Below are 8,619 nucleotides of genomic sequence, written 5' to 3'. Positions count from 1 at the left end.
TTGGGCCAAGCATGTTAGCAGCAAAAACAACATAGTAAACCAAACTAAGATCGTTCTTTTTTTCTCCTTTTTGCCCGGTGTGACTGAGGGTGGAGTCCGCTTTTCCTGCACATATTTCCTCCTCAAAATTTATTTATTTATTTACTTATTTAGTACATACTGCGAACCATAAATAGACCAAGCAGGAAGGGCACATCACATAAAAAAAACAAGAATAACATGCACCATACATAATGCAATTCACTCTATATTTATATCACAATAAATGGGGATCACATAATTTGTTTCAATAAGACACCCTCCGTGGAAAGAAAGAATACATAAAGACATCAGTTCTCGCGAAATATGGGGTAAGCAAATTGAGATGGTGATGTCGGGTCTGCCTAGTTGATAGGAAAGATAGATACGGTGATGGATCAATGGCGAGTTTATTGTTAAGTAACACGAAAAGAAAATCAAGCCGTTGTTTGAGTCTGCGCGAAGCAAGTGGCTGAATGCCATCTGCAGTCATTAGTGCAGAGGGTGAATCAGATAGTAAGTGTTTGTTGTGCATAAAACGAACTGCTTTCCTTAGAACCCGCTCAATTTTATCAATAATAAACTTAGTGTAAGGATCCCATACTGTGCTGGCGTATTCTAATTTAGGTCTTACAAAATAAAAATAACTAGGAAGCTTTACAATTGGAGGGCAGTTACGCAGTTTATGTCTTAAAAAGCCGACTTTTTGGAGGGCAGCTGAACATATGTTTTCTATGTGAACGTTCCAGGATAAATTGTTAGTTATGGTCAAGCCCAAATATTTATAGCTAGTGACCTCTCTCAGGCATGACGGCCCTAGTTCGTAGATATAGTCTAGCGGATTTTTTTGACGTGTCAGACGCATACAGACACTTTTGTCTACGTTGAGGGTCATTCCCCATTCATTACACTACTGATCTATATTGGAAAGATTTGTGTTAAGTTTGTTTTGATGATGAACAGAGTAAATATCACGAAACAAAACACAATCATCGCCAAATAATCTAATTTGTACTGTAGGTGTTATGACATTGACAATATGGTTGATATAAATGAGAAGAAGCAATGGCCCCAGTACACTTCCCTGGGGCACACCTGATGAGACATGAAGAGATGGTGAACGGTGGTCATTAATGGCAACAAACTGTCACCAGTTAGTAAGATATTCGGCAATCCAGTTTACGAGAATGTCTGGAAGGCCGATCCGCTTATGTTTTTGAATCAGTTTATCATGAAGTACTCTGTCAAACGCTTTAGTGAAATCTAAGAAAATTATGTCCGTTTGCCTATTGTCATCAAGATTTAGTGCAAATATGAGTGGATTAATGTAACCAATTGCGTTACTGTTGAATATCCCTTTCTAAACCCGTGTTGAAATTGTGTCAAAATAGAATCTTGGTCCAAAAAAATTTACTATTTGGGTGGCAATATTATGTTCAAATAATTTACAGCAGGATCACGATAGAGATATAGGACGATAATTTTGAGGAGAAAGACGGTTCCCTTTTTTGAATACGGGACTAATGCGAGCGGCCTTCCAGTCACCTGGTAGCTTTGATGACAACAATGAAACAAAAAAAAATTTATACAGGAATTTTACGACATGTTCAGCATACCTTTTTAGAAACATATTTGGCAGATAATCCGGTGCACACGATGTTTTGGACTTAAGGTTTAAAAACATCGCGAATACGCCAGAATAAGACACAAAAGATGCTTCAGATGGGCCGAAAACTTTACCGCTTGGTGCGTATGTACTAGAACCAGAAAACACACATTGAAAATACGTATTAAAATGCTCAGCCACCGCTTTCTGGTCAGTAACAAACACACCCTCAATTGCTATTTCTGTCACGGGTTTTTTTTTTGTCGGCAATATAAAATCCAGAATTTACTTGGGTCATTTTTATGAAATTGGGCAACAGTGTCATAAAGTAGCGATCTTTAGAGGAGCAAACAGCCCGTGCAAGGCTGACCTTGAGGGTTGAAAGAGCACTAGTCTGCGCTTGCTTTTTCCGTAATCGCTTTTTTTTTCGCTTCAAATGAATAATATCGCGCGCATTCCAAGGAGTTTATTTGTGAACCTTCTTACGTTCATTGTCTATGCCATGGTGACACATTGCCTTCAATCGGTTCCTTTTCACTTGTCTCTGCCCTGTTCATTTTTCTTTTCTGATTGGCATTGCCTGCTATATGTTTATGGTGTGGGCAAAGGATTTGTACTTTTTTCATACCTCACAGCAAAGAATGTTTCCATAAATACCATAATATCTAAGAAGTTAATTTTACTGAAAGGGTGGTGCATGGTAAATTTACTACAAAGATGAAACTTCTTACAATTGACAATCATTGCAATTGTCATGAATGCATGTCATAAAGGAAGCTAGCAGCAGAGATATTGAATCTATTCTTCAAAATGATTCTGTTTTCAATAATATCAGTGTTACCTCAAGACAACTTATCCACTGAAAGATAAAAAACAACATGTAAACAAAAAAATGCATGTGTTAGTCTCTGTTTATGATAGAGTTGTAGAGAACAAGTGGAATAAATGTCATGTTTTGCCACTATTGAATCAATGTGGTTGAAACTGTGGAAGGAAACTCTGGAGGGATTTATAGGCCTCTGCTGCTGTTGTCTCGAGCAGTTGGTTCCCTTCACTGCAGCAATGCGACATGGGTGAAATCACATTGTACAATCTCCGTACTCCCAACACCAGTTTGCTGTGCACCTTTGCACTTGATTCACAAGCTTCTTGTGTGTTTTTTTACAAAAGCATTACAAGGATACTGAAGAGAAACGGTGACCTTGTTTAGATCGACAAACTGCACTCTGAGTACTCTAATGCCGATGCCATATGTTTCACTATCCCAAGTTCATTATTAGTGGAGAAAATTAGGGTGAAGTTTCACTATTGAAAGTTGTGCAGAAATGTCCATGCGTGACGTCAAAAGTTTTTAAATGTATTATTCACAATTTTGCGATTGGCTCGGTGATATTTTCTGAAACTTCATATGCTAGGTCTATGACACCCAAAGATGATAATGTCCTTCATTTTTATTGAATATAAGCTATGTAGAACCCAGTAAATGCCATCAAAGTTAATGATGTCATGGTGTTTGGTGAGACATTTTCTTTGCACGGTTTCGCACTTGCCAAGCGTCGTGTCGTGGTAAGAGTGGTGGTGTGAAATCAAACTTCAATAGTATGCAAAAAATTATTTCGTTCTTTAGTGTCCTTTCAACACCCCCCAAAAAATATTAAGAATGATGTAGAGTAGCTGACCAGCTCATTCACCTGTCCCAAAGAAAAATGAAGGTCACTGTTGTTGTATTGTTGGGTGTATCACATCTCAATACATATTGTCACGTGCTTGCCCAAGAAAGACGATGACAGTTGCGCATGTGCCACGAAGGACTACGAAATGGACGAAGAAGAAGAACTCGCTTGCGCGTTCTAATTAAAAAGATCGACCTGCTTCTGTTGTCTCAGTCTCTACGGCAAGACCTCTGTTTTGACGTCGTGACACTGGAGGAGGGGCTGGAGCCTACAACCTGACGCAGGACAGTCTTGCTCGGACCCATTCACCTAGTCCAGAGACTCTGCCCCTCATCACGACTCCGGTGCACCGATTCAGTCGGCGCCTACTAGGCCTAAGTCCGGAGTCCGTACCTGTTCCACCTCTAACCAGCATGGCAGCTCCTACCACATCCACGGCTACCCTTCCATCGCAGACCACACTTCCCTCCCAGGTGACGAACATCCTCGCGTTCCTTAAGTTTTCCATGGGGAAGAGTACGAGGATGTCGAGGACTGGCTCGAACAGTTCGAACGGGTCGCTGTATCTAACCACTGGAACGAACAGCACAAACTTGGCCGTGCATATTTCGCCCTGGAAGATAGCGCTCGCACGTGGTACAAGAACCACGAGGCTACTTTCCAATCTTGGGAAGATTTCCGCCGAAAGCTCCTCGCCACATTTTTGAACACGGACCGACGAGATCGCGCACAGCAACTGATTGAGGCTCGCGCACAAAAACTCAACGAAACAGCCGCCATGTACGTAGAGGGTATGATCCGTCTGTTTCTACGAGCTGACCCTGACATGCCCGAGGCGAAGAAGGTGCGTCACCTAATGCAGGGTGTTAAAGAACCAGTGTTTGCGGGCCTCGTGCGAAATCTACCTACAACAGTAGATGAATTCATAAGAGAGGCGACTGTCATCGAGCGCGCACTGCGACAGCGATACCGACACTTTGACCGCCTGCCGAACCACACGGCAGTAAGTGCTGCAGCTCAGAACACTGCCGTGTGTGAAAGTTCCCTGCGACAAATGATTAGGGAAATACTGCGTGAGGAACTTCGGGCCCTCTGCGTCCCTCCTACCCAACCGACCGTCGCATCTGTTGCCGAAATCGTCCGCCAGGAGTTGAGGCAAGCCGTTACACCACCGGTGCCAAGTCCTGAGCCACATCCAGCGAGCTACGCTGATGTGGTCCGTCGTCCTCCACCGTCATTTGTGGCGACATCCTTCCAGCCACGACCCGCGGCCGTACCTTGGTGGCAACGGGATTCCATGAGACGACCACCATTTCGCCGAACTGACTTGTGGCGCATGGCCGACCGTCGACCTATTTGCTTCCACTGCGGAGAACCAGGTCACATTGCTCGCTATTGCCGTCATAGTGATTCCGGCTTCGGGAAATTTTCTCGTCCCGCTTCTTTCCGCTCTGAAGACCATCGTGCCCACGATGCCGATCAACTGTCGACTGGCCAAGCAACTACACCGCGTCGCTGGCGATCTCCATCTCCTGCGCGTCACCGTGACTTCCCTCAGAGCTACGCGGACGTCACCAGAGGCCGTTCGCCTAGCCCGCGCCGGGGAAACTAACTGCTGCGACCTCCGGGGGCAAGGTTGCCAATCGTCGAGACACCGAAAAGTTCCCCCTATCATCGCAAGAAGGTATGACGACAACCACGACGAATACGACGACGAATACGACGACGAATACTAATGCCGGTGAAGTTGTACGTGGTGATCTTGGCGTTTTCATTGATGGACATTACGTTACAGCACTGGTCGACACTGGCGCCGACTTCTCAATCATGCGACAAGAACTCGCCGACCGCCTTAGAAAGGTCAAGACACCGTGGACAGGGCCACACATAAGGAGTGCTGGTGGTCGGCTGATGATTCCCACGGGTAAAAGCACCGCTCGACTTCGCATTGGAGATTCTAGCTTCGTGGCCACTTTCGTCCTGTTGCGAGACTGCTGTAAAGAGCTAATTTTGGGCATGGATTTTCTTCGAGATCATGGCGCTATTATCAACATCCCTCAACGTATGGTGACGTTTTGCACACATCCGTATGTCGACGACAGCAGCGACGAACTACGCGGCAGTTTGCGAATAGCCGACAATGTGACGCTCCCACCGAGATCCTGCTGCCTTGTGTCTGTGTCCAGTGGGGGGCCTTCATATAAGGATGTGATAGTGGAGCACATAGTCGCTCTTTTGCTCACTCAAGGCATTTTCATCGCGAGAGGCATCCTAACGCTTACTGGTGGACAGGCAGAAGTGCTCCTTACAAACTTCAGTAACGAGCACCGTCAAATCCAGAAGGGTACCGCAATTGCCTACTTAGACGATATAGACCAAGCCGGGGATTGCTGTGCTTTGCAACCAGATGACGCGACATTCCCTGCCTTGACAACTTTGTCGGTAGACATCTGCTCCACGCTACCATTCTCTAATAGGAAGCGTCTGCTTGGACTTATACACCAATTCGAAGACTGCTTTTCGCGTACGTCAAAGGTCCAGCGGACACCATTGACCAAGCACCGCATCATCACCGAAGACAACACGCGACCGATTCGGCAGAACCCCTACCGTGTGGCTCCGAAAGAACGCGAGGAGATTCAGAAGCAAGTACAGAAAATGCTCGTGGATGACGTCATACAACCTTCGAAAAGTCCTTGGGCGTCCCCCGTAGTTTTGGTTAAGAAAAAAGACGGCAGCTTGCGTTTCTGTATTGATTATCGCAAGTTGAACCAAGTCACGAAGAAAGACGTCCATCCACTGCCTCGCATAGACGATTCACTCGATCGGCTGCGTCATGCGCGCTATTTCTCTTCAATGGACCTCCGAAGCGGCTACTGGCAGATAGAAGTCGACGAGAGAGATCGTGAAAAAACGGCCTTTGTGACGCCTGATGGCCTTTACGAATTTAAGGTGCTTCCTTTTGGGTTGTGCTCGGCGCCAGCCACTTTTCAGCGTCTCATGGACACCGTACTATCGGGCCTGAAGTGGCAAACATGCTTGGTCTACCTGGACGATGTTGTTGTATTCTCAGCATCATTCGAGGAACATCTCAGCCGTCTATCCACCGTACTCCAAGCCATACGCTCGGCCGGCCTGACTTTAAAACCAGAAAAATGTCATTTTGGTTTCAACGAACTCAGCTTCCTAGGCCACGTCGTCAGTCACGACGGTGTTCGACCTGACCCGGCCAAAATAGACGCCGTAGCGCAATTTCCTGCACCCCGTGACAAAAAGGCTGTGAGACGCTTCTTAGGGTTGTGCGCCTATTACCGGCGATTTATCGAGGACTTTTCGTCTATTGCGGCGCCATTGACACGACTCACACGTGAGGACGTCCCCTTCTTTTGGGGTGAACAGGAGCAAATGGCATTCAATGAACTGCGACAACGCTTGCAAACACCTCCAGTCCTTGCGCACTTTGACCAGGACGCCCCTAAAGTACTTCACACTGACGCCAGCAATGTAGGTCTAGGTGCCGTTCTAGTGCAGTGGCAAGACGGCTGTGAAAAAGTAATAGCCTACGCCAGCAGAACTCTCTCTCGCACGGAGGAGAACTACTCGACCACCGAGAAGGAGTGTCTCGCCGTGGTGTGGGCAGTCATCAAATTTCGTCCGTATTTGTACGGTCGCTCCTTCAAGGTTATTAGCGACCATCACTCTTTGTGCTGGCTCACCAACCTTAAAGATCCATCTGGTCGTTTGGCGCGCTGGAGCCTAAGACTTCAAGAGTTTGACATGACCATCGTCTACAAATCTGGGAAGAGGCACACCGACGCCGACTGTCTCTCACGGTCGCCAGTGGAAACTGTCGCTCCTGATGACGAAAACATCGACGCGGCATTCTTGGGAGTTGTCAACACAGCCACTATTGCACGAGAGCAGCGCAGTGACCCTGAGCTGTTACCACTCATTGAATATTTAGAAGGACGACGTAAAGACGTGCCGCGGTTATTCGCTAGAGGACTGCCATCTTTTTGCTTGCGAAACGATGTTCGATAAGAACGATAAGAAAAACGATAAGAAAAACTTCTCACCAACTGGTAACCCGCACTTGCTTGTCGTACCTGTTTCTCTTCGAAAAGAAATTATGGAAGCGTGCCATGATGAAGCAACTTCTGGTCATCTAGGCTACACCCGAACATTGTGCCGACTACGATGCAAGTACTACTGGCCAAAGTTACCTGCTGCTGTTAACCATCACGTGCGAACGTGCACCGACTGCCAAAGACGCAAAGCGCCTCCCAGCAAGCCAGCCGGTCTTTTACATCCAGTCGAAGCACCAGAAAAGCCGTTCACCCAGATTGGAATGGATTTCCTGGGTCCCTTTCCAACTTCCACAACAGGGAACAGATGGATTATTGTGGTCACTGATTACCTGTCCCGTTATGCGGAGACTAAAGCTATGCAGCGTGGCACAGCAGCAGAAGCCGCGCAGTTTTTCATCGAAAACATCGTCTTTCGGCATGGCGCTCCGACAACAGTGATCACAGACAGAGGACCTGCCTTCACCGCAGAGCTTTTGGAGTCGGTTCTCAGACTCAGTGGTACAGCTCACCGGAGAACAACTGCATACCATCCGCAGACAAACGGACTGACGGAGCGCCTCAATAGGACCCTCACAGACATGATCAGTATGTACGTTGACACAGAACATAAAAACTGGGATCAGATATTGCCGTACGTGAACTTTGCTTATAACACCGCTCGACAAGAAACCACTGGAATGACACCGTTCAGTCTGATCTATGGTCGCGAAGTCATGACAACATTGGACGCCATGTTGCCGCATGAGTGTGACGACATCCATGTAGACGCCGAAGAATTCACTCAGCGTGTTGAAGAAGCCAGACAGCTCGCGCGCGTGCGCATGTGTCATCAGCAGCATCAAGATGCACAACGCTACGACAACCGGCACAAGTTTGTTAGCTACTCACCAGGCGACAAAGTGTGGGTCTGGATTCCGATACGTCGACGTAGACTGTCTGAGAAACTGCTAAGACGGTACTTTGGTCCATACAGCGTCACGCGACGCTGGAACGACGTGAACTACGAAGTTGTTCCCGACACTAATTGTAGTTCTAAGCGCCAAAAGCGTTTGCCCGAAGTCGTGCACGTCGTGCGTATGAAACCATATTTATCGAGTTAATTAGCTCCCGGTTACCGTTTTCGTACGACCACTTCATACGCCTGGTAGAGCACCTAAGTTGCGCATCCGGACGATGCTTCTTTCGGAGGGAGGCAAATGTCACGTGCTTGCCCAAGAAAGACGATGACAGTTGT

Source organism: Rhipicephalus microplus, chromosome 3 (assembly GCF_043290135.1).
Source record: "Rhipicephalus microplus isolate Deutch F79 chromosome 3, USDA_Rmic, whole genome shotgun sequence".
NCBI classification, from domain to species: domain Eukaryota; kingdom Metazoa; phylum Arthropoda; class Arachnida; order Ixodida; family Ixodidae; genus Rhipicephalus; species Rhipicephalus microplus.
This window is presented reverse-complemented; position numbering follows the sequence as displayed.